The sequence below is a fragment of the Panulirus ornatus genome, chromosome 12 (assembly GCF_036320965.1).
Source record: "Panulirus ornatus isolate Po-2019 chromosome 12, ASM3632096v1, whole genome shotgun sequence".
Lineage (NCBI taxonomy): Eukaryota > Metazoa > Arthropoda > Malacostraca > Decapoda > Palinuridae > Panulirus > Panulirus ornatus.
In genome coordinates, this window is record NC_092235.1 from 25769976 (window position 1) to 25784975 (window position 15000).

General features: G+C 45.3%; 1 protein-coding gene across 6 annotated transcripts in view; it reads left to right on the plus strand.

Annotated features, from left to right (window-relative positions):
* sim (bHLH transcription factor single-minded) overlaps positions 1 to 15000 on the plus strand; it is a 97041-nt gene that overhangs the window by 37421 nt on the left and 44620 nt on the right. The gene's annotated exons all lie outside the window — the stretch shown is intronic.

The window sequence follows — 15000 nt, forward strand, 5'->3', positions numbered from 1 at the left end:
TAATGCTATCTGTGATTAGCATAGTAACCCATGCTATGCTATACTACTATCCATAATTAGCATAGTAACCCATGCTCTACTCTGCTGCTTTCTATATTTAGCATAGTAACCCATGACATTCTATATTTACGTCTATATATATAGGTCAGAAACCCATGACTTGCTATAGTCGGTCTATATTTAAGTTAGCAACCCATGACTTGATATACTTCTATTAGTGTGTTTAAGTTTGCAACCCATGACTTACTGTATTTCCATGTGTGAGGGTAAAGACCCCATGATTTAATGTATTTGTATTTAGCACCCACGCCTTACTGTATAACTACAGTAAGTAAGGTCAGGAACCCACAACATACTGTATCATTATTGTATTTCATGATGCAACTATGGATGAATTCTCCTTAATTGATTACTGAATGAAGATATGTTATTCATTAATACTTAGATAAACCTTGAGTTACATTGATGAATGAATGTATGATACAGACTACTGCAAGATCGTGAATAAACATAGTACCTTGTGATGTGAGGGTAATAGCTGATTGCTGGATGTAATCAGTTAATCATAGTAGTTTAGCGATTAGGATTAATTTTAACTAATGAACCTCTAACGATTCATTTTCTTAATCATGTATTTTCTCAATTTGGAACTACCTCGAGTTTTGTGGAGATGGTTCACACAGCCTCTCCGTAAAGTCAGTGAATTTTCGCAGTAGAATAATACTGGTGTCTGAATTATGGGAAGATGTAGAAGCGTTAGAAAACGGGGTGTCGGTTGTGTGTGTGTGTGTGGGATAAGTTGGGTCATCTCCATAGCTGGCTAAGGCGCTCCCTCCCCCCACACTAACATATGTTGACGAAGTTAATGATTGATACCAGTCCAGAGTCTCTCTCTCTCTCTCTCTCTCTCTCTCTCTCTCTCTCTCTCTCTCTCTCTCTCTCTCTCTCTCTCTCTCCCCTCAGTGTCAGGATATATAAAATCAAACACTACACCATTGTGCCGGTGATTATCCACCCCTTACCTCCCCTCTCCTGCCTCGGGTGCCCTCTCTTCCCTTTTATATCTCCCCTCGTGCGAGAGGGGAGAGGAGATCTCCCCTCCCCCCTCCCCCAACACACCCCGCCTTCAGTGGAGTGGTTAAGGGGACATCGCCCCCCCTCTCCCCCTTGTCTTGAAGTGGATGAAGAGTTGAGAGTAGGAACGTGAGGACCAGGAGGTGAGGGGAAGTGAGGGGTCATGTGGTGGTGAGGGGAAGTGAGGGGTCATGTGGTGGTGGCGAGGGGTTATGTGGTGGGGATGAGGGGAAGTGAGGGGTCATGTGGTGGTGGTGAAGGATTATGTGGTGGGGATGAGGGGAAGTGAGGGGTCATGTGTTGGTGGTGAGGGAAGTGAGGGGTCATGTGGTGGTGGTGAGGGAAGTGAGGAGTTATGTGGTGGGAATGAGGGGAAGTGAGGGGTCATGTGGTGGTAATGTTGGGTCATTTGGTGGTGAAGAGGGTATTAAGGATGGTGGAGTATGTGCCAATGGGAAGTCATTGTTCTCATAAAAAGAAACGAAAAAACTAAACCAATTTAAACCTTTTTAACATAATTAAACCCTCCAGTAGGTTTACAATCTCGGAAGTTAGTTTTAAGAATTAGTCAGTATTGACCCACCGTGTAGTGAACCAGAGTCGAGTGAGGTTAATTTGTGTTAAGAAGATAACGAAGGAGTCATTAATCAACTTAATGGAAAGTTAATTTGATATTTGTTTCCATATAATTTTAACAATGTTCCTTTTGTTACACTCGGGTTAATGTATGACAATGTATGGGCCTAATAAATAGGTTAATATTTTGTCGTTCGTAATGTAAGGTAGAACACTAGATATAGTGTTGAATAATTGGTTATGATAATTGTATTATCATCTAGTTATCGATGGTAATTCATGGCTAGTTTATTTGTCTGTAGGGAGAGGGAATTTTATGTTAACTTCGTTTTAAAAATTTGAAGATTTTTATCAATAGATAATTTGAAAGAAAAGATTTATTTGCTGGAGAACATTGGGAAAGTGACTTAAGACTTATATCTTTCATATTTAATTTTGTTTCATAAATTGGTAAAGTTATAAACCTTTAATATTAATTGGCAATTTAAATTTGTCTTTTTATCATTTGTTTAATTGATTTTTTTATTGATGAAAAAAGACGTAGGTACTGCATACCTAACCTTAGGGGACTAAAATATTAACCCTCAGTTAACCAGATTTGCGAAACTTACGTATATTTATATAGGTTTATAAACATTATGTCCACCCCTGTTCTTACCTTAATTCCTTCATTAAGGTGGACAGACTTACGTTATGTAAACATGTGTAAAATATATGGTTTTACGAGTGTACAAAGTTCACAAAATCGTTCCAATTCTAGGGTCTTTATCAAGGTCAAAATGGGTGTAAATGGGGGTCATTGTCAAGGTCAGACCTGTCATATCTGGGGTCGTCATTAAGGTCAGAATGAACTAGCAATCAGAGGTCATTTCCGAGGACAGTTTGGGTAATATTGATTTACTGACAGTAACAGAAAAAAAAGATATATCACAAAAAAATTTTTGGTTCCTTAAGAGAATGAATTTGAAGAAAAAAAATTGGTTCCTATTATACGAAATTGGTGAGAGAAATAGTACAACTATTTATGTATTTATTACGTATGAATTGGGAAGTGATGATTAGGAGGAAACCCCAATTAAGGCGAAAGCAACAGCAATTACGGCATACCTGTGAGTACAGTCCAGTGTTCAAATATTGTACGTGGCAATGCTGTATCTTCGTGGATAAACAGGCGATCATTTTTTGCATGTGGAATTCAATTATATACAAGGCGTCAAGATGAGTCTCTATATACATTGCCCTCAGGACGCGAAATAAGTTAAATATTTTGGCGAGAAAGTGAAAGGGTGATTCTTGGTGGCCCTCTCGTCTCGCCTCAAGATGAAGGTAAACCCAACCTCGGCTCTCTGGCGCAACGCCTCCCAAATCGGTCGCTCAGACTTCCCCGATTATGTAAATATTTAAATATACTCTATAACATTGTGTTTATTGATATTCATATATGATATATAAAGTTGGTGTATATATTGTCAGTAGACGGTCGTCAAGTTTTGTACTTATATAGGTAGTTCGCGTGTTGTCGGTGCCGAAGCCTAGGTCGCGTGCAGGGGTTGGGAGGCGGGCAGCGGTGTAAACAGAACGACTGCCTCTCATTGTTTGGTAATGAATTTTTAGCACGGCTGTCGCGAGCGGCGATCCATTCCCATCTTATTTTCTGAGTTTTATGCTTTGCTCCTTAAAGCCTTGAGGTAACCGATTCGACGTAGGTAATAAACTCTTAATATAACTTGTATTTTAGGAGCGAGAGAGAAAAGGCCGTAATAACTAGAGCTGAGACGTGGAAGAAAAAAGGATTTTTAAATAATTGAAGGAATGGGAGATGGAAGGAGTGTGTGTGTGTGTGTGTGTGTGGGGTAGAGAGAGAGAGAGGGGGGGGTTGACACACTAGCATTCCTGGTGCAGGTCTGGCCTGACCTTTACCATCTCGTGTTGATTCTGTGGTCAGTCTTGGCTTGGTGGATAACTTGATGACATGTTACCTGCACAGGAAAAAGTTTTTTTTTTTTCTCTGTCTCTCTTTTCTGTTATATATGATTTGGATGAGATGACTTAGATAATTGCTCTAAGGTAATGACACACTTAATTACTTATATGTTTTGCTCTAAGGTAATGACATAGTTACTTATATGTTTTGTTTTCCAATTATGTTTTTGGAGATATTTACGATTGATTAAGATGTTGATGATGATGACGTAAATGGTACTTGTTTTTAGTCTATTTACATTTTTTTAAAATAATAATTGTGGTTTTATTATGGCTTTTTAAGCATGGCTCTGGTATACGTGTTGTGTATTCCCAGATGTTTGTGATTTTATATATGAGTTTGATAGTTGATCGACACGTATAATGGGGTAGTCACCCTGATTTTTTATCTAGATTTTTATGATTTTATATAAATGTATAGACGTTTAAGATACTGTGTATACACACGTCACCACATCCTCCCTCCCACAGTGGTTAGCCACCCAACACCTGTCATTTGGTGGCGTGGAGAGCACACAGCCAGAAGAAGAAATTGCATGTCCCTCCAAATACCTGTTCTTCAAGGGAGGAAGTGTGGAAGTCATGCCCCATATATATATATATATATATATATATATATATATATATATATATATATATATATATACCGTCTACTGTCATAGCAACACCTGCCCGTCACCTGAGCCACGTCACTGTGGGAGATAACAAGGGTTTTTGTCAACATAACTAGAGTAGAGTAGTTTGTCTCATGTGTTGAGTTGCCTCCTCATTCACAGCCCAGAGGCCGGGCTGGACATTTGGCTTCGGGGGAGGCGGCGAGTGAGACAAATTTGCCCATCATTTTACACATCCTAGCGAAGGAAGATTTAAATGACCACTGCGCAAATTAGTCTTGAATTGCGATTAAAGAAAGATGGCTGGAGGAGGAGGGAGATGGTGAGTTTTGGGGGAGGTGGGGTGTGTGAGTGTGGCGAGTGAGTTGTTTTTGGTGGGAGGGGTGAGTATGGCGCTGTGGTTAGGTGTTTAGTCTCACAAATGGAAGCCCCGGGGTCGATCACCAGTTACCCAGGGGTCGAATTGCTACTGGACGGGTGGCGACTGTGTGCTAATTACCCCAGACCACTCAACTGCTCCTCCCTGCTGGTGATTAATGACGTCATGGTGATTGACGTCGTTAGGTAGTGACTTCATCTAGGGAGACGTTTGACCCATGAGCACATCACAGATCAATGTAATCATTGATGATAATCACTCTGTAATCGAGGTTGACGTAGAGATGACACAATACCGAGTTTCAGAGTGAATTATATGTGATAATCCGAGGCTGTGTTGCGAGGATGTTATGCAACATGGACGAGACGGTGCAATACATTACTGATTGTGTGTTGCATGTGGAAGGTATTCACGATGAGGTGGACTTGGAAGTGGGGTTAATGACTGTTGTGTCGTGGGGGTCAGGTCAGGTCAGGTTGCAGTACAGTTCGAGGTCAAAGACGGCTGATCGTGTGGGGTTCGAACTTCGCTCTTTCTTGAGTTGTGAACGAGCATCCGTGTTGGCCAGTCTCTCTCTCTCTCTCTCTCTCTCTCTCTCTCTCTCTCTCTCTCTCTCTCTCTCTCTCTCTCTCGTCCTGGCCAGCAGCACCTGTCCCCCCCCCCCATCCCCTCTCCTTAACCATCAGCTCCACGAGCCAGTAACTGTTAACGCCGCGAGGCGGGGGGAGGAGGAGGAGAGAGAAGTCGTTAGCAGCGGCCTCAACGGTCGTTAGGGCTTGTTAATGGCGGGTGGGCGAGTGCGTGTAATGGGCGCGCGCGCACCATTGGTACTGCAAACTGCCGCTTCGGATCCCCTTCCCCCCGGTGTCTGTCACCGGTGGGGGCCCTGTGTGCGTGAAGAATGGGGGGGGGGAGACTCTCTCTCTCTCTCTCTCTCTCTCTCTCTCTCTCTCTCTCTCTCTCTCTCTCTCTCCTGGTTTCTGAAACCAACCACCCCAACCAACCCAACCCCCCCCTGACCGGGGTGCTGCTGCTGATGATGAAAGACGAGCTGCTTCCCGTAGTTTGGTCGTGGGGATCAGCCAGACGAGGATTGACCGTTATGGTAACCCCTCCTCTTACCTCACACACACACACACACTGAAGTCGTGAACTGCTCTACCTTCAACTGTTCACACAAGTTTCGACTCCCAACACACACACACACACACACACACACACACACACACCCTCCTCAGTCATGCCAGGGCATGAGAACGTGAGGGTTGTGTAGTTGGAGGACAGAGAACGGGAAAGGGGTCCTCATGAATGTGATGGAGAACAGAGAACACTACTGAATGAAGGCAGTGAGAGAGAGAGAGAGAGAGAGAGAGAGAGAGAGAGAGAGAGAGAGAGAGAGAGACGGGGTTACAATACGTATGAACAATTGATTTTCGCAGCCGTATTGCGTCCTACGTTGAGCCTGCATTGTTCGCCACGTTCGTCACGGGCAAACGAATCCGTGTTAATCCGTTCGTGTAGCCGGGGAGAGAGAGAGAATGATCCGCCGGTGTGTGGCGGTGGTCACGCCGCATGCGGCAGTACACCACACTACCACCACACCACACCCTCACGCTACCACCACACTAACACATTCCCACTGACACACTACCACCACACTAACACACTACCACCACTCTACCACCCCACTAACACACTACCACCACTCTACCACCACACTAACACACTACCACCACACACTAACACACTACCACCACTCTACCACCCCACTAACACACTACCACCACACTAACACACTACCACCACCCCACCCCCACACTAACACACTAACACACTACTACCACCCCACCCCCACACTAACACCATCACACTACCACACCCACACTACCACCACCATCACACTAACACCATCACACTACTACACCACCACACTACCATACCACCACCACCACCACACTAACACCATCACACTACTACACCACCACACTACCATACCACCACCACACTAACACCATCACACTACTAGCCCAACCACACTACCATACACACACACCACACCACACTAACGCAATCACACTACTACACCACCACACTACCTACCACCACCACCACCACATAACCACCATCAACTACTACACACCACTCTACCACACCAACTCACCACCACATCTTACACCATCACACTACTACCCACCACCCACCACCTCACTACCCCCACCGCACCACACTTCACACCACCACACATACCACACCACACACTACCACACCACTCTACCACCACCACCTCCACAACACACATAACACATACTCCAACTACCACACCACCCCACATACCACACCACACTACCACACACCACACAAACTACACCCACACCACCACCACCACACTACCAACCCACCACCACCACACTACCACACCACCACACTACCACACCACCGCCAAAGTCAGCCGGCTGGACCCCGCCTCGCGAGACGCTTGCTTCATGCAACCAACCCAACCACATCACCAATTTTTCCCCGACTAATGTCTGAACGTGACGCCCGGGAGATTGCCACCCCCCCCCTCCCCTCTCTCTCCCCTCTCTCCCCTCTCCCCCTTTCCCCTCTCTCTCCCCCTCACCTAAATTTTTTTGGGTCTTCTGCGTATATCTGACGATATGTGTAAATATGGCGGTCGTACACAGAGTGCAAATATCGTATTAACCCTTGCCGTGACCCGTGAGTGGGCACCCACGCTAGCAGGTTTTTTTTTTTTTTTTTTTTTTTTTGTGGCAGCGCACCACAGTGACCCAGATGCTCATTTGACTACCAGGCGCAGGACTGACCCAGATGCTGATTTGACTGCGGTTTGTTTACTCTCCCTCGAGTACGTTTTCTTTATTTTTCTTTCATTAAACGCGCGCATAAATGTATTAGTTTTGTATAAATGGGATGATCATTATATTATGATTTAAGATAATTAATTTTGTATTCTGTTTATTTCTTGTATTTGTTGTTGAGGCAGAATGTGGGTAATAAGTTCAGGAATTAATTAGTTGTCAGTTGCAGAGCGGGAGATGAGGGGTCATGGTTGAGAGGGTTCAAGTCGACCCCACGTCGAATAAATCGACCTGGGCCGGGGGCGGGGGGGGCGGGGGGTGTCGAACTGGGTGGCTGTGATGAAACTGACGACCTGCTTGCCCATAAGGTCGCCGGCTAGCCTTCTGATTGACTCGTGGTGTACTGGAAGGAGGAGAGGAGGAGGTTGATCTGCTAGCTCTCTCTGTCTCTCTCTCTCTCTCTCTCTCTCTCTCTCTCTCTCTCTCTCTCTCTCTCTCTCTCTCTCTCTCTCCTGATTGGCCCGGGGTCCTACCAGTTCTTTTCGGTTGTTATGGCTTCTGATTGCCAGAGGCTATTGAGTTCCCTCTTTTTATTCTGATTGGCCGGATGTCTGGTAGTGTTGTTTACTGATGGGTCTGGGTCTGGTACTGTGGTCTTCTGATTGGGTCAGGTAGTCTGGTCTTCTGATGGGTCTGGGTCTGGTAGTGTGGTCTTCTGATTATGTCTGGGTTAGGTAGTGTGGTCTTCTGATGGGTCTGGGTCTGGTAGTGTGGTCTTCTGATGGGTCTGGGTCTGGTAGTGTGGTCTTCTGATTATGTCTGAGTCTGCTGGTAGGGCTGTCTCGTGATAGGTGTTTGTTCCTTGCTCTGAGTGGCAGGGGTTCAGTCTGTCTCTGAATGGCTGACGTACAGGGTGAGTGATGGGCCACCAGGTGTTTGATGTGGAGCAAAACATGATGAATGCAGACAGGAAACACAGATGAAAATTTTTCTTTTTTTTTGAGGGTAGAAAATGTTCAAGAGATGGGACCCCACGAGTGTAGAACTCCCTCCCTGTATTATGCAAACAGTTGATTACACACACACACACACACACACACACACACACACACACACACACATGCACACACATACATGCACGTATACACTGATTATTTCTATTTAAGATACTGAGCCATACTGTAACATAGGGTTGGAAACAAGACTTGTCGTAAGAGCGTGGAAACATGATTTATTTAAAGCAGTAATTACGTAGCTTGTCAATAATGAGGATAATGAGTGTGTACGATGAATTACATCCAGTTGGTCTGTGATTGAAAACGGTTCCAGCGCCCTTCGTAGTGGACCCCGTGACGTCATAGATTCCAACGCGCAAATCCTCCTGAATGATTCGTTGTTGACCTGTGCCTCCCAGGGTGTTGTCATCAAGGTGGGACCTGACCTGCCCTCACCTGGGGCAGGCCTGACCCGCCCTGACCTCCGGCCAGGTGGCAGGACAGGGGAATTACGAGGAAATAAACGAGGGTGGGGTCGTCTAAGGAGAGAGAGGTACAAATGGTGGCGCTCCTTGGCGTGTCGTGGGAATGGGAGTGTGTGGGTTAGACAGACAGATAGGCAGACAGAGATAGAAAGGAATGGGGAAGGGGGTTTAGGGAGAGATGCGAAGTAGACAGGCCAAAGGTCGAACAGGTTTTTAAGAACTATTCAGTGGATTGTCTGCAAACAGATGCTGACAATGTAGTAGTACCATTTACATACAAGTGTTAACAGAATGCTTTGATAAGACAATTTTGATCGGAATTTTTGACACGGAATGTTGGGGGTTGATGTAATACGGTGGTTATTGATGATGTTTGACGGTGGTTGGGATGGGTCTGTTTCTGTGGCTGTCTGTACCTGGCTGGGATGGGCTCCATATGTGGTTGAGGTGCCGAACTTGTAACTCGGGGACGATGGATCTCTGGTGCCAGGAGATGACGGGGGCGGGGATGGTGCAGTTTCCGTGTGTGTGTGTGTGTGTGGTTAACACCCCATCCTCTCCCATCACCACACATTGTCTTGCTTCCCCCACGCAGCCAGAGGGAGTCATATAAACACTCGCTCAAAATTCCATCCTTCATTTTTTCCCTGCCTTCTAACCTCACACTGTCGGGCTTTGTTCGTTCGTGCGAACGCCTCGGGAACACAATGGGTCGTTTAAAGTCGTCTGGGTGGGGGAGGTCAGCCAGATATCGGTGTTGGCCTAGTTTAATCAGTATAAAATCGGGTACGAGAAAAACGCGCGGCGTTGCTTGGGTCTCTCTCTCTCTCTCTCTCTCTCTCTCTCTCTCTCTCTCTCTCTCTCTCTCTCTCTCTCTCTCTCTCTCTCTCTCTCAGGAGAATCCCTGTGCTATTTTGAAACCTCTTTCTGGGTTTCGCAGACGTAAATGTACGACGCTGGTGCCATCTAGCGGCACAGGACGGGTTCATTCCGTCGAACACGACGATTTTGTGTAGTCTAGTTTCGAAATATTAATTGTCTAGATTGAAATAGAGATTAGAATTTCCGTGAGAGTATGGGTAAAGGGCACATTGTTTTGCGAATCTGTTTAGATCTTTCGCATCTACTTGAAGACGGTGGCGAAATATTAAAAGAAAATCTGTATACTAAATTAGGTCCGGTTATTCTGTTGCACGTATTATGGCGACTCTGTTTTCTGAAGGCCAGTGCCATCTATGGGTCGGCAGCGGAACTACGGCTCAGGACAGCAACTTACGTCACGGGATACGAGGAGTTGCCAGTCTGGGTTGTAGAATACAACACTAGATTATGTGATGGTAACTCAGATGTATTCCTGGCCAGTTTGGTTGAATTAGATTTTGAATTAGAAGGAACTCTGGCAAGTTAGACGTTAGCAAATGTCATTGATGAATATATTGAAGAGGTTGTGCACTTTTATCTGTTTTGAACACGTGTGAGGATTTGAGTTCTGTATGTATTGATATAATACGCACATGTGGTTATGTGTACATGGATGCTTACAGTGACGTGAATGTGTACATGTACGTACAGAATGCATGCTATACTGAACACGTACACAGAAAAACATGCAGCTAGAAGTATACATAGACACACGTACACAAGTCCTTACGTGTTAAAATATGTACGAACACACACACACACACACACACACACACGTCATGAACTACAGAATAAGTTACACCCTAAAGTGGTGACCATACCCCCCCCACCCCTATGAGTGGGTGGCGCCGCCTGCTACTGTGTGGCCGCCCACCTGCTTGACCCCCCCTACACAACCCACCCATCATGGCCGAACACTTGGCCCCGCGTCCTAATTCTCATCATGGCCACGTCTTAGTCTTCACAAATGGCTTATTATTATTATTATTATTAATATTATTATTATTATTATTATTATTATTATTATTATTATTATTATTATTTAAAATCAGTCTCTAATTTCCAATAGAATGTAAGTTTTGTTGAGAATGTTTATTGTAATTAGAAAAGATTATCAGTATAGATGTGAAGAAGTACTCCCATTTTCTATAGGAGTAATAACAGTAATAGAAATATGTGCGATGTAATGTTTTCGTAGACTCCGAATTATTCTAAATGATAATAATAATGATAATAATAGATAATGATAGATAATATGATAATGATGATAATAATAGATAATGATAGATAATATGATAATGATGATAATGATAATAATGATGATAATAGATAATGATAGATAATATGATAATGATGATAATGAATAATATTGATAATGATGATTATCATTATTCTCCGTCTTCCCATGCCCGAGCCGGTCGGGGTCAGAACGAGGCAGTTCCAGGTCATGCCAGGTCATGAGATGACGGCAGCCGATCACCCGTGGTTGCCCGCTTGTTTGACGTGTGTGTCTCCCACTATCTCCCTCCTCATTACTGACTTCAAACATCTAGACAGATGGAGATTCTATCGTGTGTGTGTGTGTGTGTGTGTGTGTGTGTATATATATATATATATATATATATATATATATATATATATATATATATATATATATATTTATTCATTTACACTTTGTCGCTGTCTCCCGCGTTAGCGAGGTAGCGCAAGGAAACAGACGAAAGAATAGCACAACCCACCCACTTACACATGTATATACATAAACGCCCACGCACGCGCATATACGTACCTATACATTTCAACGTATACATACATATATATACACAGACATATACATATATACACGGGTACATATTCATACTTGCTGCCTTCATCCATTCCGTTGCCACCCCGTCATAGTATAATCATTTCTTGGCATATTGCTGAAAATGGACCAGATTTTTGGTCCAGGTGGACCATACATGTGGTCCAGGTGGACCATACACGTGGTCCAGCGTGTTTGCGAGTCAAGAGACCGCGGTCCACCCTCTCGACTGGCCCGCCTGGGCCAACTCAGTGTATACTCGGCAAACAAGGTTGAAATTGATAGTCATGCTGTTAGGATGATGGACCATTCTGAAGGCGGCCACAAGGGCCATTCTTCAAACCCGGGAAGATAGACAAGAATTTTGACCTTAGTTCGGGAGTACATAAGGATCATTGCCCTGTAGGGCAGCAGGAGAGATGCTCGACCTAAATAAACGGAAACATAAGGGCTATTTTCCAGAATCTGAATATTGATTATCGTTTTGGGATTATGGATCTTGATATTTAAGAGCATACGGGTTATTTTCATGGGCGAGAATGTAAGGAATAGATATCAGCTTTATAGCAAGTGGACATAAGATTGTTATTCATTGTATGTATAGTTAGAGACGGTGTACAGGATTCTCGACCGTAGTATTCGATATCAGAAGGATCGCTGTGTAGGAGAGTAATTAATTGAAATGGGATAATGTGTTATGAACCTTATGTATAGAGCATATAGGTGTGATTATCACATTTCAAACCCAGCGTCTTTATAACATGCCCAGGACTATTGGCCGTATGTGTTGGCTGCATTAAGACGAAACTGGTGTGTTCTGAGTTTTGAAATATATATATATATATATATATATATATATATATATATATATATATATATATATATATATAGACGCAGGTATGTCTTTGAGAGTATGTGGGTAGGGCACATATGTAGGGGGGGAGGGGGGAAATTCTCAAGATATGTTGAGAGAGAGAGAGAGAGAGAGAGAGAGAGAGAGAGAGAGAGAGAGAGAGAGAGGATTATCGACCGTGTGACAGGGGTCAGTAGAGGCTATATCACCCCCTCTTGCGTGCTTAGAGAAAGTCGTGCTTTCTTCGGCCTTGTGTGTTGCCTGCTTTCTCCCCGTCCCTGTGGGTGGTGGGGGGGGGGGGGGGTAGGTTAAGACTGGTGCCTTTACCTGATGACTCTGACTGGATCAACACACACACACACACACACACACACACACACACACACACCCTGGTCAGCTGTTCTAATGTTGCTTTCGCCATCATCAGTTCCGTTTTCTCTGAGGGTTTAGACTGGGTGAAAATGAATGACGTCAGGTCATGCGTGACCTGTCACCAGGTGTGGTCTGTGACGGCAGGAGTGGCAGGTCACCTGTTCCTTATACTGTACCTTATACTGTGTCCTTATACTATATCTTACACTTATATCCTATATCTTACACTATATCTTACACTTATATCTTACACATATCCTATATTAGTACCTCTCTCTCTCTCTCTCTCTCTCTCTCTCTCTCTCTCTCTCTCTCTCTCTCTCTCTCTCTGGCATGATTCCCGTTTCTGTGACCCTTCACCTCTCCTACCGACCCTTGACCCCTGACCCTTCCCGTCCCCCCCAACCCCCACCCCTTCCCTGCGGCTGACCACTAAATGGGAGAGAGAGGGAGAGAAGGAAAGGGGAGTAGGAAGCAACGGGGAGAAGAAATCAGAGAAGTACCGTCTCTCTCTCTCTCTCTCTCTCTCTCTCTCTCTCTCTCTCTCTCTCTCTCTCTCTCTCTCTCTCTCTTTTGTGGAGTGTCTCCTTGTTGATACAATACTGTATCCCTCATGGGGGAGGGTTATTGTATCACTGTATTATTTTGCGGTGGTGGTGATGGCTGTTGTATGATTGTATTATCTTCACGGTGGCTGTTGTATTACTGTTGTAGTATCGTGATTGGCTATTGTATCTGTGTATACAAGATGTATGTATATATTAGTTTGTACATATTACGTAAGATGTCTTCATCATAGAGTTTGAAGTATCTGAATGCGATGCAGATATCTGCTTTCTCCCCCACACATAGATACCTCAGTATGCGTCGGTGCAAGACAGGCGTATCCCAGATGGTCATTTATTCTTCTTCTTTCTTTTATTTCCCTTTATCTCCCATTAGCGGGGAGGAGAGGCATGTGTGGGTGTCGAACACCGGAAATGAGGGGTTTGGGAGAGACATACCCAGGGCGCCTGTTGTACATCACACACACACACACACACATACATACACACACACACACACACACACACACACACACACACACACACACACACACACACACACACACACAGGTCTGGTGGGGATTTGTTTAAGGTGTGAAATCTCTGTGTGGCTGGGGCTGGCCTCTCTGCTGATGGTGTGGGAGATAACCACATATGGTGGGGGAGATAACCACATATGGTAGGGTGGGGAGGGGGGTGAACACTTACGTTCGACGGGGTTTTTGTCCAAAAAGAATATGGGGGTAGCGCGTAGCGCCCACCGCAGGAAATACAATATAGGGTTACGATGGTACGATTGGTGTGTGGGGTGAGGGGGATTGGGTGATTGTGGGCTGAATCCCAGCGCTCCCTACGGGTGGGGATGAGGCGGGAAGATGACCCACCCACTCACCTGGGTCAGAGGAATGACACATGACAGCCACTGAGGTGCTGGCTATCCAAACCGGGTAATGGAAACAAGAGACGTGATATTTGCTTATGTTCCGTGTTCCACTGTCCAGTGGCCCAGTGGTCCGTGTTCCGCTGTCCAGTGGCCCAGTGGTCCGTGTTCCGCTGTCCAGTGGCCCAGTGTTCCGTATTCCACTGTCCAGTGGCCCAGTGGTCCGTGTTCCACTGTCCAGTGGCCCAGTGGTCCGTGTTCCACTGTCCAGTGGCCCAGTGGTCCGTGTTCCGTGTTCCACTGTCCAGTGGCCCAGTGGTCCGTGCTCCGTGTTCCACTGTCCAGTGGCCCAGTGGTTCGTGTTCCGTGTTCCACTGTCCAGTGGCCCAGTGGTCCGTGTTCCGTGTTCCACTGTCCAGTGGCCCAGTGGTCCGTGTTCCGTGTTCCGCTGTCCAGGGGCCCAGTGGTCCGTGTTCCGTGTTCCACTGTCCAGTGGCCCAGTGGTCCGTGTTCCGTGTTCCACTGTCCAGTGGCCCAGTGGTCCGTGTTCCTGTGTCCAGGTACCCAGTGATACCTGGTCCTCTGTTCAGTCATCCAGTGTAGTGGGAGGTCCAATGACCTTGTAAACTCGACGGTACGACCTTTAAGTACGACAGCATGACCTTTGAGGGGTCACTGTGTCTTGGTGCTTCACCTTGTG